Source organism: Pezoporus wallicus, unplaced genomic scaffold (assembly GCF_028554395.1).
Source record: "Pezoporus wallicus isolate ANWC-B61680 ecotype Strahan unplaced genomic scaffold, APGP_CSIRO_Pwel_v1 contig_3710, whole genome shotgun sequence".
Classification (NCBI taxonomy): Eukaryota; Metazoa; Chordata; class Aves; order Psittaciformes; family Psittacidae; genus Pezoporus; species Pezoporus wallicus.
In genome coordinates, this window is record NW_026640315.1 from 2,454,193 (window position 1) to 2,471,920 (window position 17,728).

Consider the following 17,728-nt stretch of genomic DNA (forward strand, 5'->3'; position numbering starts at 1 on the left):
GAGATTCACTTCTCATTCCTTGATCACCTCAAACACTTAAACCCAGTGGGAATTTGGAAGAAGTTGGGTTTTTGAGCTCAGCCTCTCCTGCTCTCTGGGGCTGCAATGGGTCAGCTGCAGGAGCTCATTGAAGCATCCTTTTCGAGCAGGATGGCCTCTCAGGTTTAGGTGGAAATAACAATTTCCACCTTCCAGACTTTTATTTCTTTTTTCTTCATTTTGTATTTTATTGCTTCATGTCCCTGCTGCCAGCAGCAGCACATCAGAAATCAGGGATCCAGGCTGACCTCCTGGAGGAAAAGGCACGCTGCCAGGGAAGATCTCAGGTCTTCATAGAAGTGTCACATTACAGCTGATTAAACAGGTCTGGCAGAGTCTGAAGCATAAAGCACTGAGCCTGAAGTGGTAATCCAATAACTGTCTTATGCAGAGCTGGGTGGCCATGGGGGGCGTTCCCAGGTGATGGCAGTGTCTGCGGCCTCCAAGGAGAGTCTCCTGCGTTCCTCTGGGCTTCAGGAACTCAGTTGTTGCTGTTCCACTTACATAACACACAGCTGAGAGCATGCTTAGGTTATTAAAGAGTGATGGCTCTCACTGTGGGGTACCTTTAGCACCAGCTACATAGGCATCTGAACAAGCCCAGCAAGCTGCAGCAGGGGTGGTGAGTTGGGATCCTGTGGATCCCGGTGCCCATCAGGACGCTGTGCTGCAGCACCCTTAGGGGCTGTGTCTCTTCTCACCTGTAGCCTCTGTCTCCTGCCACATCTGTGTGAATGCCTTGAATATCTGAGGGCTACAGAGTGGCATTAGATGTCTGTGTTCAGGCAGCTGAAGCCACTCTTCAGTCATGCTGGACATTAGATAAGGGTGACCGATGATGCTGATCCATCCTAGGGCTTTCAGTGCTGTCTCTGCCTCCCTGGGGCTGAGCCACCAGGAAGGAAACAGAGGGCAGATACCCCACATTAGGGATAATTGACAGCAGAGGCCCTATATGGACACTGCAATTATTTCCTTCATTTTCCTTTTGTAAGATGTGTAATTGCCATAGGGGGGACCACCTACTGTTACACTGCTATTTGGGAAAGCCTTTGTACTTGTTTCTTTTGAGCTTTGGTCACCCAAATGTAAACTAGAAGCAATTAAAACTTGGAAGAAGTGGAAGGGTGTGGAAGACAGACATGTGAGGCTGGTCTGAGTGTCCTCAGAGCCAGCTTGAAGAGGGAGGGCAGATTTATCTCTGGAGTGAAGGGCATTGTGCCTCTGAGACTTGCGTGAGGTCTTACACCAGGCTTGCAGTTTCCATGTTGCTTCCAGGCAGAGCAGTTGTGTCTGCAGGATGTCAGTAGCTTTTAGACCAGGCTTTGACAGGAGTGCTTGTGCTCAGTGGTTCACTGTGGGCCGCCTGTATCTGGTGGCCAGCTTGCTTTAGCATATGTGGATGTCAAAAAATCATCACTTTTCCCAGGAGCAGGAGACGAAAAATTGGTTTCAGCTGAGGAGCTCTATGATCTGCTTCATTCAGGCCTTGGGGAGGCTTCCAGTTTTGATGTTAACTATGATTTAATGATAAAATGCTAATATCACTTGGGAAGGAAAGACAATTGGTGCAGTCAGCCACCCTCACAGATAACTGCTGAGCTGGGGAGCCTGGGTGCTTCTGTCGCCCCAGAGCACTGCCCACGGCTTAGTCATTTGTCTGAACAAAAACACAGATGCAGAAGGAAACGCATCCTCTGCCGCAGCAGAAAATGAATCATGTGAAATACTCCTTCCCCATAGCTGCCCATTGCTCACGGAGGAGGGAAGGACTGGAGCCAAATTTGTGAGGAAAAGAACCTTAGTCCTGTGCAGCATCCATCCTAGCATCAGAGCCCTGAGGGTGGCATTGCAAGAACAGGGAAATGAGTGTCCCAAGTCCTAACTTTGCCATGGTTTTCTTGTCTGAGCTTGGAGAAGTCACTTGAAAGTAGTTTTAGGGCTGGAGACCACCTTGGCTGTATTCCTGCTGTTTGGCAAAGCCTTGCAGTGTTTCTTTGAGCTTTTATCACATGAATATGGAACAGAAGCAATTAAAGAGTGAGAAGTAGGTGTCTGAATGCCTTTAAAAGCCACACCATCTCCATGTCTGGTTTCTTGGCAGTGAAATGGCAGTAGCCATTCTTTCTTTTCATGCAAGTATTATGATGATGCTATCCAGGCTGTGTTGCCCTGGAACATCCTTCTTTGCTCTTCTGCTTTCACCCTGAAGATCCAGACAGAACCTCCGAAGGGCTGGTTACTGAGCAAAGCTTCTCCTGGGGAGATCAGTCTGTTCACAAAGCATCACCCTTGCAGGTGAGCAGCACAGAGCCTCCTGTGCAATCACCCTGGGTTTCCCCATGTCCTTTCTGGTGCTTTCCATCTAACAGTGAGCTCCTACTGGAACAAACTTGTCATATGTAGAAACTACTGCAATGATCCCAGAAGAAACCACAAAGTGCAGCCATGAAATCCTGTCTGCTCCCAGATAAACACAAACAATAGGGTCCATTTTACGTCAGCTGGCATTTGTCAAACCGTTATCACAGTTTATGTTTACCACAGTGTTCCTTTGGGAACCAGTAGGATTGCATGTGTAATCTAGGGAAATGGCTACAGGAATCAGAGTCAAAATATTTGCATTGCTTACAGCCAAGGTTCACAGCACTGCAAGGTTGTTTCACTGTGTTGGGCTTTGGGAGGTGTTGGTGTGGCTGTGCTACGGGTATTGAGCTGGGAAGTAAAGACATGGCAGAGACGGAAGCTGACCGAGACCCTGTGCATTTGCTACACGTCTTCCCTCCTCACTGCTGCCTAGTTTTTACTCTCTGAAAAATAACAATGAAAGACTTGAATAAAGACATTTATGATGTTTATAGCACAAGAGCCAGGTCTTCCTAGTTAACTGTATCGTGAGTTAGTCCATTCATTTCAATATCAAAGCCTGATTCTGAGCTGATTTCCACTAGAGTAATTCCAGGTTAACTAAGCTGCAGTGATTGAACAATCCCAGTTATAAGAATATTCCTGGGTGCTGGGAGAGAGCTAAGGAAATATGTATGGATAGACACACCTTGCAGATAGTCAGACCAGTGCAGATGCTTGCAGACTTTACTCTGAAACAGAGTTTTCTTGTCTTTCAGATGCTTGCAGACTTTACTCTGAAACAGAGGCTGGAAAGAGCTTGTGAATGTGTGTATTTAAACAAACACCAGCCTCGCAGCCAGAATATTGTGGGTTTGAGTCAAAGCAGGAAGTTTGACAAAAGTGCTGATGAAACCAGGCTAATATCCCAGCACAGACTAAAAATACATTGCATTTGTCACTGTGAACGTTTGCACTTATTAATAGCCAATATTAAAAAAGCCTTCTGAGCCCATCTGCTACAGTTTCTGATTCAGGAGCTGAATGTTCAGGGTATTTGGTGGGGTTTGGAACATCTCTGCCTTGGGAAAGATTATTTTTAGCTGATTTTAAAATTATGACAGAATTTTTCTGGAATTTGTTAAAACTGAATCAGGATGCAGTTCTCACTGTTACGCCACTGTCTTGAATGGTAACTGGGAGTACTGGGTTCAGAACTGGGCACGAGTGTTGAATCCAGCCTTGTATTGGCATGATGAGGAATATAACCACCCTTTATTGGTAAATCAAGGGCTTGCAGAAATGACAGAGGAATATTGTAGCAGGTGAATGATTGATAATACTCAGGTTTTGAATAGTCACTTAGGATGAGGGATAGCAAGTGGATACAAGATTGATGTGCTGGGAAATCTATAAGGAAAAAGGCCCTTATATTTTTCAACGTGATCACAGCACATCATGGTTGCGGGACATAAATCTGAATGACAGTGTGTGCATCTGGTTATTAAACAATTATCTCCATACGAGTGATGGTTTGGTATGGAATTGAAGGGGCTGTACGCTGTGGCCCCAGCAGTGTGACACAGAGCCAAAGGGAATCTCTTTGTGTGACCCATCCAGTCTCTTGCAGTGAACAGACGGGATACTGACACTCCAGCTTTGAGGAGCCTGTTGCTGTGTTAAAGCTGCTATCACTTTTGTTGTTCCAGGCAGCAAATGAATGCATTTGAGGGTGAGCATCTCTTATCAGTAGTTCCCATGCTAGTGACTGATTTGTGCTGTTGATTGACAGCTGTGATAATGAGGTTATTGTGAGGAGGCAGTCGGTGCACAGAAATGTTTTTATGTCTTGTGGTCTGGGATCTTGGGCTTTTTGTGTCCTGAGAGGCTCTGTCTCTAGTTGGCTGGGCCAGAGCAAAGGGCAGAACATGAAATGACTGAGCAAGAAAAATCCCTGTTGCTTTCTCTGCGTTAGGTGGTTAGTTGGCAATAGCTCTTGTTCATTGTAGTAGCAAGATGAGAATTTTCTAAGCCTCTTTATGTACCTTTGCAGTGAAAATACCTGGGAAGCAAAACAAGTGCATTAGTCCTTAAACTCCTAGTTGTTCCTAGGTGCTCCATTTCTAAGTAAATCCCCTTTGCTGCTCACCCCCTCAGTGTTCACTGAACTCTGTTGATTTAGCTCTGGCTTTCATGCTGCTGGCTTACCACAGTACAGTGCTATGCCCCCAGGGAGCCGTGGATTTGGGTTTTGGCTTATACCAGAATAAAATACTGAGAAAGGGATTTGATGACTGGACAAGGGTGCTGTGGAGGAAGAGGGCAGAATTCTGGTTGCAAGGTTTGGCAAAGAGGCTTTCTGCATGTTATCTTTTCTCTTATTCTCTGGTTTTGCCTGCTGGAGGTGTGGAAGGCTATTTCCCAAAGCGCTGCTTTCACCACGCAAAGATCTCATTTTCTTCCTCTCTTTCCACTGGCTCCTTATTATCTGCGAGTTGCAAAAAAAAAAACCAATCCAGCAGTGGCAAAGCAGCTGCTGTCTCTTAGGGACACGATTAAAATCCTCCCAAATGAAATGTCATGAAAGTATTGAGTTGTCATTCTCTGGTGCCATAGGAAATTGACTTGCTGTATATTCCTCCTGCGGGGCAGAGCTGATGGAAGTACCTGGCTTGCTAAGTTTCAATATGAATGCAAACGGGTGGTGAATGGGAACCACAACTCACAGAGGTAAAGGAATGTCGTAGGGATGGTCCGGGCGGAAATCGGATGTTTTTGATGTCTATACCAAGTCGTTAGGCTGGAATGTAATTCATGTCTCAGCTGATAAGACTGCGTGTGACTTGTAAATTAAAATCTGTAGGTTTCTTACTGAGATTGGACTCTCCTCGGTAATATCCAGCCGTGCCTCTGAAATGCTTTGTAGAAATGACTAATAGAAAGTAGTGGGGTTTTTTTTCCATCCACATGTTAATATTTTGTATCCACTTGCATACCCAAGACTGGAAATTCTGTTTCTGGATAGAACGGATGGTTGAGCCCATTCCTGACTTTCTGTATGACCCAACATCCTAAACCTAAAGTAATCCTGAACAAGGCACATACAAATTTGCAGCAGCTGCAACTGAAAATGATTTTATTAACGTTAGTTACTGAAGCTTGCTGAACCTGATAAGCCGGTTCCTCTGCTCCCCAGTGCTGTGGTGTCTCAGTCAGAAGGAACTGAAAACATCTGGTTCCTTGTTTGGTGAAGGAAAGAACCAGGGGTCTGCCCAAAAGTGAAAGAGAAGGAGCCCAGCAGCTGAGTGCCACCATGTCACCTAAGTGCACAGTCACAGGAAATGGACCAGTTCATGTAAATTACATGCAGACAGGCAGTATCTGGAGTCTCATGTAAAAAGCCTTTGCTCTGGCACAGTTTGGTGTCTTTCAGCGTAACAAACGACAAAGACTTTTTGTTAGCTTCCATGTCTCTCCTCCCCCCATGATTTGTTGCCTTTCCTAACTCTACACCTACCTCAATCAACTGGTAAAGACCGTGGCTGGAGACAGGAGCTTGTATTAGGCAGATTCATGTGCAGAGCTGGGAGGGTACTACTCTGAAAGATCAAGAAGTGCAGCACCAAATACATATGTTGTATTAAAAACCAAGATTTTTATCAAATGGGTTTTCTTTTGAGACAGAAAAGTGTCCATTTTAGGAGAGAAGAGGGAGGATCAAACATCCTGTAAGCTCTGATCCATCATCATATGTTGCATGGTCATGTTATCAGTCTAAACACTGACCTGGATATGAAAATCTCCATAAGCACAGATATGCTTTGGGCACAGTGGGCTTATTGTCCTGAAAAAAAATCAAAGGGAGGTCTTGAGTGATGTCTTGCTATATAGATGTTGCTGCTAAAAGCAAATTCTCCCAGCACGCAAGTGCAGATTGTTTCTGTTATTGATTGCCAGTCTCTGCTTCATTGAGACCACATGGCCCACTTTGTTTTTGTAGCTGTCTTTTATAAAAACTGACAAAGAGGTAGCAGTGTTTGAAAAGATGAGTCTTGAGAGTCCCCTGGGCAGCATTTTCATGCTGTAAAGTGATACTGGCACATTTGAGCCACAGATGTTTTTAACACGCTAATAAAACAAAAGCCTTCCTTCTCAGGGTAGTAAGCTTTGTGGGTTTGACCATGCTTAATGGGCCAGACCCCAAGAAGTGGAGAGAACCTGTTCCCACTCCAGCTGTGCTCTCAGGAGTTGGTCCTGTGTTGTAAACTGCAGAGAAAAATCCCATACTTTCTCAAAGTATATTTTGCTGCTTCATTGCAGGCTCATAATGTGTTTTATACTGACATGGCTTATCTGTATTGGGTTTTAGTGTTGCAGTCAGCAAGCTTTCATCCTGTATTTCCAGTGACCAGTATTTACAATTTCTACTCCTCTCCGTTCTTGCAATACCTGACTTCATAAGGCGCCAGTCAGAGCTCTATTAGCACACACACCAGCAGATCTTTGTTTTGGCATTATATTTGAAGATATCTAAAAAATTTTAGATCTGAGACATTTCCTACTAGGACCTATCATGAATGGAAATGTTTGACCTCAATCTGTCTCTGCAGCAGCTCCTGATGTGTAAAATCATGGGAATACCATCTTCTATCATTTTGAAGAGGCTTTATGAAGATAAATTAATCTTTGCAAGGCACTCAGATGTCAGTGTGATGAGCACAAAGCTTGGGGGAAAATAAATAGTTCTGTCTATAGAGGCTGTTAGTAGTAGCTGTAAATAAGACGTGAAGCTACACTTTGATCAAGGAGACTAGAGCAGATATTGAATGCTTGCTGATAAACTGAGCACCATCCAGCCTATGTCCTGGACAAATCCAGACCAGTGGGAAATACCGTGTGACTATGTGATTAAAGAGATGTATTAATGCAAACAAGCAGTAGGACCAACATGAAGTTGCACCCATGAGCTCAGCACAGGCTTTAGGATGCTCTGCTCAGCAACATTGCTCTTAGCCATGTGAGAAATATTAGCCACTCATGAGCATGAATTATTCTTGTCCTGGACAGCTGATTCTTTTCCTTTCCTGTGGTAACAAGTGATGTTACACAGAGTAGGGGCTAAAAGCTTTAAGCCATGTCATGAAAGCATGCTTAGAGTTGAAAGTACGAGAGGTATGTTCTTCAGGCAGCAGCCTGTCTTTTACAGACCATGCAAAGCCAAATCCAGTAGAGCTTCACATCCATAAGAGGGGCTATCAGAACCCCCTGCTCCATCCAGGTCTCCAGGCTCACCTAACTCCTGGCCAGTAAACCCACCAATAAAGCAAACTGACCCTGCAGCCGCAGAGGAGCTGAGTTCATGTATCACAGCAGAGAGCTGAGGAAATGCATTTGCATCTTTTTGGTGCAATGTGAAGTTGCTTGGCTCCACCTTGGTTGAAGCTCTGAAGTGGTTGAGGGATGTTCACACTTTCCTTGCTGTCTTGTGTGCACTTACCTGCAGAGTGAATGTGTCTCTCCCAGCCCATCTCTATAGGACAGGTTACATATTTTTCACTTGAATTTGCTCATATAACCTGTTGTTTTATCTTAATTTTTTATTATTGGCCATATTGACAAAGACCAAATAGAATAGATTTTGTGCCTGGCATGTTTCTAACAAAGATGCTTTAATTGTGGATTCACAGCTATGATTATGAGACACCTTCAGAGCATGATATGGAAAACCTAATGGTACCGTTGCAGTGATGAGTGAAAAATAAACTGCTTTTCCAAGCGGGGTGCATATCCTGCTCTATTATCTGACGTTTGGATTCACAGTTCTTGACTTACTGTCCCTGAGGCTTTTGGAGAGGAACACAGAAAGTCTTGCCAAATGCAGCCTCATTAAGCAACCAAAGGGTAACCTACTGATGGCAAAGAGGTTGCAAGTAGCTCATCTGTAGAGAGGGCAATGGGTAAGTTCCCTGAAATGTCTTTATGCTGTAACTGCACATCATAGAGTTGGGTCCAACTTCATTATAGGCCCAAGGAGTTGATGCTAATGGGCTCCCAGCCAGCCCCATCCTGCCCTCAGCAGTCAGACCTTCTGTTGTGAACCCTTCATCTGACCCGTGCTTTTTGATCTGCTGGGCTGCCTGCTGTATTCCTGAGGACAGTACAGAAGCAAGCATTCTGCTCTGATTAATGTTAAAGGGGATCACGGGGAGAGCAAGCCCCCATGGTCTACCCTATGGTGGAGAGGTGAAAGAGCTGCTTCCCTACTTGCTAAAACAAGCCTCTCTGCAGACACTTTGGGTCTTGTTTTGGGGAGTGAGAGCAGGATTTGAGCTGAGCCTACTCCACCTACAGCAATGTTCCCGTGCAGCTGTAGTTTGGAGCTGACCTCCTCACCCTGTCCAGGGGTGCAGGGATGGGGAGGGCAGGGAAGAAACTGCAGAGTACTCTGAAAAGGCTCTATCAGCTGTAAATGCAGCCTGCTGCTTCCCACAGCAGCTCCACACTTTTCCTCTGTTCATCTGCCTCCTCCTGACCTCCCCTTCAGGCAAGTAATGGGAACAAATTGTAGTCTGAATTCTGCTTCCCTCTGTCCTCTTTTTCTTACCTCAGTCTGTTCTGATTGTAAGATCTTTGGGACAGGGACTATGTGCTACCTGTGTTTCTGCAGAAACTAGTTTAATTAGGGATCATTCTTGGTTTGTTCTGTCATAATAAAAGGGATTCGTAATAATACTGCAGTAAGTAATTCACACCAGTCTCACTGCATTTGCTTCAAAGGAGGCACTCCAAAGTAAGATGAGAGTAGATGAGATGACGATCAGACCAGCTGTAATTAGTAGTCTGCGCTATCTCATTTTGAAGCAGAGCAGTAACGTGCAGTAGAAACTCGGCCAGCTATTATTGTGGGGGGAAAACCCACACAAAAGGTATTTCTACGTAAGTATCTGTGCAAAGTAGCCACCAATATTCATCAGAGAGAGCATGATTAAAGACCTTTGAAGCATGATTGGAGTTGCCAGTTTTCATGAGATAATGAAGATGCGAGTTTGGTATATACATTCTGGTGATCTCATTATCTTCATTATTAATTAGTCTGTGTTCTTCACATTTCAGCTCCAGTTTCTTGTCATTAGGGTGACTAGCCTGTGAGCGATGCTTTAGTGAGATTCAGAGGAAGGATTCTGCCTCTGGAACAGCAGAGGAGGTGCCAGCCTTTGTTCAGAATTGCTGCAGAAGAAATTGCAGTGCTTTGTACAAGATCAGCAGGTTGTTCTGCCAAAAACCCTTTTAACAACATACCCTGCCTGGCATTTCCCTGGTTTCGGCAGGCACTCTGGCTGCTACTGCAAGTCTCACAAATTGGTTTGGGTTGGAAAGGACCTTAAAACTCATCCAGTCCTAGCCCTCCTGCCATGGGCAGGGACACCTTCCACTAGAGCAAGTTGCTTCAAGCCCCGTCCAACCTGGCCTTGAACACTGCCAGGGATGGGGCAGCCACAGCTCCTCTGGGCACCCTGTGCCAGTGTCTCAGCACCCTCATAGGGAAGAAGTCAGCAGTGATTGTGATGTAGGCACTCAGCTCTGTACTTAATGTTCTTCCTCTAAGCACCCAAATACGAATATTTGGCCCAGATCTCCACTGGCATGCTTCTGCAAGCACCTTTTTCAGGATGCTTAGCATCATTCATCTGTGGGATCTGGCAGTACCAAGCATCATTTTGCCAGTGTAGCCATCTCTTTTCTTTCCTGTGGTAATGAAGTTAAAAGCCTACTCTCCATTAACAGAAAGTTAGTTGTCTGTATCCTAGCCTCAAACTCTGGACAGGACTTAAGCTTACACTTACTTTACAAATAAAACTATGTACAAGTAGGTGTAGGGCAGACAGGATAGGAAAAGCCAAAATGAATTAAGATGGAAACTGCGTGTGTGGGAATGCCCTGCCATTTCCAAGGGCCAGCTGTTCCAGTACTGTGGAACCCACCTGCCATTGCTCAACATTCCTTTGGAAAGCAGAAAGTCTGCTATTGATGGAAGCAGAAAACACCATGCTCATGAGGCTCTCGGTGTGCAGATCCCATTCATGCAAACTGTGCGTGAAGCCTGGAGCATATTTCAATCTCTGTGGTCATCTGAGCTATTACTGACCTGCACAGATTCCTCAGCTGCCTGCAGTCGTGATGAGAGGAGAGCCCGCCAGTCTCACCTGGGGAACACAGATCATGCAGCATCTCCTTCTGTGGCGCTGACTCGCTTGAGTTGCAGGTGCCAGCCTTACCAAGTGGAAGCTGCTCTCTGGGCACTTCACACAGACATACAGCGCTCCCTCCTCACCCCGCTGCTCTTACACATGAAGCAGCTAAAGGTCTGTGTCACTCCAGATACAGTTCTATTCCTCCAGAAGGCAGTGATGGCCACCCACCATGCTGACAGTGTGAACAGCTTTTCCTTTTGTAGGAAACAAATCATAAGTCATATTACACAGGAAATTATCACTTTAATGTGAAATATGTGAAAAATAAAGTTTTGATCTCAGTGGAGATCAAAGCCAGCCTATAACAATCTCCACTTAAGGCTTAGCTTTAATGAAGTGAGAAGTGGACCTCTATTATAGCTATGATAATTATTTAATACATTTTTTATGCAGTCATTTCTTAATAAGAAGTGATTGCCTAAAACCTGTACATTTTCTAGGACCTTTATTGAGGAACACTTCTATCAATGAGACATTTATGCCTTCTCAGTTATTACTGTGTAGTAAATGGCACAGTCCTGAGTGGCATCATCAGGTGAAACAAACAGGTATGCTTGTTCTTAACATCTCTATTATAATATCCATTTTGGCTGTTTGTGCTTTATCTGTCAAACATCTATTTTACACTTTGCCCACCACAAGCCATTGAAAGTTGTAGTCATCCTGCAAGTATCAGGAACCATTTACAATGTGCCGTAGTACTGCCTGCTCTGTGTAACAATACAAACTCTCCCTGCTTGCATCTTTCAGGAAACCATTAAAAAATGTACTGTGCAAGTAATTATTCTATTTGTGACTGTTATTTCCTCTGCAATGAACCCCCGATATACAACTCTTTCAAAATGACTACTAAAAGGAAACTCAGGTTTTAGAAGTGTCCTATTCAATGAGCAGTTAAGTTGCCTGTCCCCACATCTGCCTAGTAAAAATGGCTTTCCCATGCATTCAGGTTAGTGAACAGGAGGATGTCTGGCAGGTGGGTTTGATCTCTGGTACACTGCTCAGTATCAGCTTCTGCTCAGCTTCCTGGCAGAGCTCCTGAACACGAAGGCTCCGGAGCCCTGGTGCCACTGCAGGGAGCCCAGGATCTGCAGGGACCTGCCCCACTGAGTCCAGGGGACCCCTCACACACATGAGGAGAGCAGGGGGTGTTGGCTGAAGCTGCGTGTTGCTTTCATCTGCTGCTCTTGCACTTCATTACACTAAACCTAAGGCACCCCCCACCCTTCCCATGCTTCTCTGTTCAGCAAAGACAGAATTCTTTTCCTTTTCTTTCAATTAACTGGGCAAAGGGTCAAGTTCAATGAATTGCTTTGAGCTTTGCATAGAAGAATTGAGGCTTATGAAATTATTTGTATTTTATTGCCCTTTTTGAATAACAGTATTTTACACTTAGAAGTCTCTGGCTGTGGTGAAAATGACAAAAGGCTCAGGCAAGACCTGGGACATGCGACATTGAGCTGGTGTGAGTGAAGTATGAGCTGGGGGGCTTGTCAGTGCTCACTTTGGTCTGTTTTCTTACAATTTCCTTATCCTCTGGTGCTTCCTTCCCTGTGTAACACTGCAAAGAAGACTGCCAGTCTGTAAGGGCAGCATTTGGCTCCTGGGCAGGAGTTCTGCAGAAAGCATTTGTTTGAATGCCCCTGTCTGCCTTTGACTCCCCTACTGCAGGGCCACAGAAGCAGATTTTATTTCGTTAATCTTTTCTTTATTAGCACAAACAGCACAGTAAACACAAGCCTTATGAGGTGTTGCAAGAAGGGAAGTTACACAACCTCTAAGAAGTGAAGTGAATTCAAATTAACGAAGGCAGTGTGAGTGTTCTCAGACTCTTTTTTGCCTTCCTTTATCTTGTAACTGAAGGGATTAGAATCAAGGACAAATCAGACTTTGCTTCCTAACAGAATCCTTCTCTTTTGCTCTGTAGCACACTGAGGGTGTTTTAGACTGGCACCATCAGCATGGGGAGGCTGTACATGCGGTTGATCATCACTCAGCTGCAGGAATCAGAGTGAACCCTGGTGTCCCCAGAGACTGTCCCCACCTGGGACCTGATATACCTGCTGCTCTCGAGGCTGTCCCACCGCACTTCAGTCTCTACTTTCTTGTTGCCTCCCACCACTTTTCCTTCCATTTCATTGATTTCATTTAATTTCATTTTATTTCCTTTCATTCACGGTTTGTGTTGAGGGGACCTTAAAGCTCATCCAGCTCTAACCAATGCCACGGGCAGGGACACCTTCCACCAGAGCAGGTTGCTCCAAGCCCCATCCAACCTGCCCTTGAACACTGCCAGGGATGGAGCAGCCACAGCTTCTCTGCCACCCTCCCAGGGAAGAGCTTCTGCCTAAGAGCTCATCTCAGTCTCCCTTCATCTTAAAGCCATTCCCCCTTGTCCTGTCCTTAAAGGCCCTCGTCAAAAGCCCATCTCCAGGTCTCTTATCGCTCCTTTACGCACTTGAAGCTGCCCTAAGATCTCCCTGACTCTTTCTCACAGTGAAAACCTACCCTCATATTGCTATATATATTATCCATATATATAATTATTCGCCTTTTAATCCACATTTCATTGCATCCCGCTGAACCCGGGCCTAACACCGGACACCCCCCCTCCGCCACCTCCGCCATCGCGTCGCTTAGCAACCGCGGGGCGGCACACGTTCCCGCCCAACGGCGGCGTGGCTCCGCCCACCGCCCCCTTCATGAGGGGCAGGGCCGGGCTGTGGGGACCCGGCGCCGGGGCAGGTACGGGAGGAGAAGGCGGGAGCCTGTCGGGACCTTCGTGTGTGTGGTGAGGGCAGAAGCTTTCCGCCGGTGTTGGGGTCTTCCACGTCGCAGCCCCGGCGCGGGGATCCCGCTCTGCCCCTTCGGGGGCAGAGCGGGATCCCCGCGCCGGGGCTGCGACGTGAGGGAAGTGGGGTTCGTGGGCCCGCCGCCTCCGGTGCTGGGCGGGTGAAAAGCATCGCTGAAACCTTCCTATTGCTCCGGGTTTGCTGTTTGTTGTTTGCCGAAGGAGGGGTTGTTCGCGCCGGGGTTATGTAGGCTGAGGGGTTGGGCTTGGTGTTGCTTGGAGGGCTCTGGTAATGCTTTTACGTGGGGGAAAGGCGAATTCGGCTCGGGGAGGAAGGAGGGAGTCTTCTTGCCTCCGCCGAGCCTCCTGCAGCACATGGAGATGCCCAAGTATCTGGGCTTTAAATCTTTAATAGGCTCAGAGGAGCAAAGACTACTTTTTAAGGTCGAATGCAAGCAAGGGGTGTGTTCTGCAATTATCTTCTGTGGCACTGGTGATGTGTTTGGATTGCTATTACTTATTGTTGTGTGCTTTTAATACCCAGCTGGGGTTATGAATGCATTTGCCAGCTCTGGGGTGCTGGTGACATAGCCAGGAAGAAATGATTTGCTGTCACACAGTGTGTTCTGTAACAGCAGCCCTTGTGTGGGACCCGTGTCACCCTAATGTGATCAGTGAAGTGGTCCTGCCGCTGGTGTATTGTGTTCTGTTGGGCCTGTGTTATATGTGCTTGGCAGCAGCAAAAGGCAGTTTATAGCAGAGATCTTCCTCTGAAGCTTTCAGTGGTAGAGGTATTAACAGTTCCTGGTCTGGAGCTGTTTGTCGTGTCCCTGAAAAGGACACAACTTGTGCTGTTCTGTTACATAGAAGTGACCTTATGGCAGAGATCCCACAGCAGGCAAATGCTGTCCTTGCTCTGTTCCGTGCTAGTGCTGATTTCTGGGTGGCAGTTTAACATTGCTGCGTGGATAATAGCAATAATCTTCATGATTTCTGGCAGATTTATAAGGTTAGTGTCTTTGGGGACGCAGATAATAATTTATCCTTGTGTTACTTGTCTGTTTTAACTGCTCATGTTGAGGAGGGACAGATTAGTGAACACTTCTGAAGTAGGTTCAGATTAGGCTCCCTGAATGTGGACTTCGTGGTACCTGTATTCAAGCCCTTATGCCAGCAATATCTGTGATTCTTTCGATCGCTTTTGGTGTGCTCTTATGGCTGCTCATGTTCAAAATAGCCTTATTTCAGTCAGATGGTGTGCTGAATGGTGGGGTTGCTCCCCAGTGATGGGACTTGATTGCTATTCCCTAATCATTTCCCTGTTCTCAGTAAGAAGTGAAGTGTGAACTTGCTGGCGAGACGAGTGATTTTTCTGCATATGGCCCTTCTGATATTAGGGGAAGGGGATATATTATTCACACAACTGGGTACAGAAGAAGACAGTGCAATTTCTATTGGCTGTTTGGCAGCATATGCCTAAGATGAGGAGCCGTAGTTGTTCCCAATGCTAGATGTGGTAGCCTTTGAGCAGTTTTAAGACCTCTTTTAATGGGTTTTGTTTAACTTTGTTATCTGAAGAACTACTGCACACCGCAGTGAGTGTCCTAGGAGCTACCTGATGTGAAGATGTTTCTCAGCTGTGGTTGCCCTGTCAGGGCTCTCACCCGCATGGTGGTTGGGGGATCTTTGCCATGGGCAAAGGCTGCAAAACAAAACACTATGCCAAAATAGCAAGAAGAATGGAATAGCTTTGCTTCAGTTATTGATTAACCAGTTGTGTTACATGTTTTGAGCATACCTTGGTCTTAACTCTTTTGAGTAAGTGTCCTAGTGAAATATTTCTAATGCTTATAAAACTAATCATGGGTTGCTGCTGGATTAACCATTATCCAAACATTAATAATCTCAAATGCTTACCATTTTTCAGTGGTTGACCCCTTAAATTCTGAATTGCAGCAAAATAATGTAATTCCTTTTGTTCTTTCTGTAGCCATTTGGGTTGATTGCTGCACTGACCATAAGACAGGCTCTGTAAGTGCTTCCTGACAACATAAAACAGCGCTTTGGGCACTGCATTGTAGCTAATAACCAGCGCTGGTTGTTAGTAGGGGGTCTGTGGATATGGCTCCGTTTGATTCTTGTTTTCAGTGTGCACACTACTGTTGTTATAAGTGATTTCTGCTTGGTCCCTATCTGTTTTGTCTGTGCACATGTTAAGGGTAGAAATATCTCCTGCCTACACATAGCTGTAAACTCTAAAATAAGCCATGCTTTGTATTTTACCTGTAAGTGAAAAACATGGTTTGTTGGCTGTGCCAGAGTTTATGATCACTGAGTCTTTAATCTATGTTTGTCATGTGTCAAGCACTATGATGTGCTTGGCAGCCCTTCTACAATTAAGTGCTTTCACTTCATTGTAAGAAAATAAAAGAGCAGGTATGTGAGAGCCTTTCTTTAAAAAAATAAATCAAATGCCTTTTATGAATAGGTAGGGACAGTGAAAATGTCTAAAAATCAGTGCTTGTGAACTTTGCTGGCTAAAGGCTGCAATTCCAGTTATTCCTGCAGCAGAGATGCCTTAACCTGTGGTTTGCCCCACCACCAGCTGAAGAGCAGCAAAGGTCCTGGAGCTCCTTCCTCCTCCTAATGAAGAGCTCTTCAGAGCTACTTCAGTATTTCCTAAACATAAAGTAAATTAGTGTATAGGCTTCTCTGCATTCAGTGTGACCAATGAGCTCTTGGAAGTGTTTCCATATAAACTAGAGCAAAGCCACATCCTTAATACTTTTCCTCTGCTTGCCAACATAAACTACTCATCAAGCATGGCTGGATTTCTTACTGTGCTGGGGAAACTCGAGATGTTTCTGCGCCTCTTAGGGTCTGAAATTGCTCCCGTTCTCCAATCATGCCTCCCCTGTGGAGGCTGCAGTGTAATCTAACCTGGGTGGGTGGGAAGACACAAGTATGATTTGTGAGGCAAAAATTTTACTTTTTTTGCCTTTCCTTAAATGTCTTTTATTTCCTTGTGTTTACTGGAGGCCTCGCTTGCAGTAGTATAGAGAAGAAATTCAAATATTATACCTCCCAGATTCTTAGGGGAAATGGAGTTTGACCAGGGTTCCTGTAAACAATTAGCTTAGAACTGTACCTCCCTGGAGCAGCTTCTTGTTCTTCAGGCTGTTTGTGCCTAGTGTTACTCTGGAAGTACCAGGAGTACCCTCCTCTTCACCTAGCCTCAGGCTGGAGCAGCTCTAAGTCTGCTCAGGGAGCTCTTCACCCATGTGCCTGCGGCTCCCATGGGCAAGAATGAAGCAAGTTTTTGCTATTTATTGAGTACCTGCTTGGGTGACCTTGAAGCTTGTCAAAGAAAACAAGTTGGTATGTGAGTTCAGCTGTCTCCTGAGTGGCAAGCACCAGTTGCAAAGAGCATCCTGTAGCTTACAGACTTGCTTAATTAAGGAGCTGGACTGAGAAGTGTAGTGGACTATGCTTTAGGGTTAAAGACATTCCTTTGCAAGCAGCCTCCAGCTCTCTTTGACGTGGTATAGAATCACAGAATGGTTTGGGTTGGAAGGGACCTTAAAGATGAGCTAGTTCCAGCTGCCTTGCCACAGGCAGGGACACCTTCCACTAGACCAGGTTGTAGTGTTGCTTCAAAACAATCTCACCTCATCTTGGTCCTAAGGCTGGTTCATACTGGGGTGTCTTTGGAGTGCCTGTGACTATGAACTGCAGGTGTGTTTCCTTTGCGTGAGGAACGTGACATCTGGCTTGTGGTTGCCTCTATGGTGTGCAGCAGTCTTAATAATTTGTTACCAACCACGCCAGTATGGCAGTAAATGCCGCTGCTCGTGATGTACCAGCACTGCCTTCACTGGCCCCATTGCCCAAAGGGGCTGGTTTAACAGGGGCAGTCCCAGAAAAGGATCCCTGGGGAGAGTTTGCTGTTTTCTGATTTCTTCCCTGTCACTGCTGTTCTGTTTTTAAAAATAGAGATTGTCTCATCTCAAGGCAAAGGCTTCTCAGGAGGGTTAATTGTGTCATATTTGTTATCTGCTGTGCAGATCTTTTTAGGCAAATCATTTTCATTGGTTGTATACCAGCTTTTTTAAACCAAGAGCTGCAGCACCCCTTTGCATACCACAAAGGTGATGCTGAGCTGACCACAGCTCCTTTCAACATGCAGCTGCCTGATGTGGGTGCTCTGCCCTGGAACGGGGGTGGCAGGTGCCTGCTGTGGGCAGTTCACTGTATGGGAGGGGCTGTGGTACCGGTCTGCAGAGGTCTAGCAGCTTGCACA

The 17,728-nt window shown here is 45.7% G+C and overlaps 1 protein-coding gene across 6 annotated transcripts in view; it reads left to right on the top strand.

Moving 5' to 3' along the window:
• RAB11FIP4 (RAB11 family interacting protein 4) overlaps positions 1 to 17,728 on the top strand; it is a 113,176-nt gene that overhangs the window by 73,000 nt on the left and 22,448 nt on the right. Inside the window, exon 1 of one of the 6 annotated variants that reach the window (XM_057418658.1) lies at positions 13,282 to 13,382. The exons of the other annotated variants lie outside the window; for them this stretch is intronic. The gene's annotated coding sequence lies outside the window, so the exon portion shown is untranslated. Of the gene's footprint in view, positions 1 to 13,281; positions 13,383 to 17,728 lie in introns of those variants that run through there. 6 annotated transcript variants of the gene reach the window in all.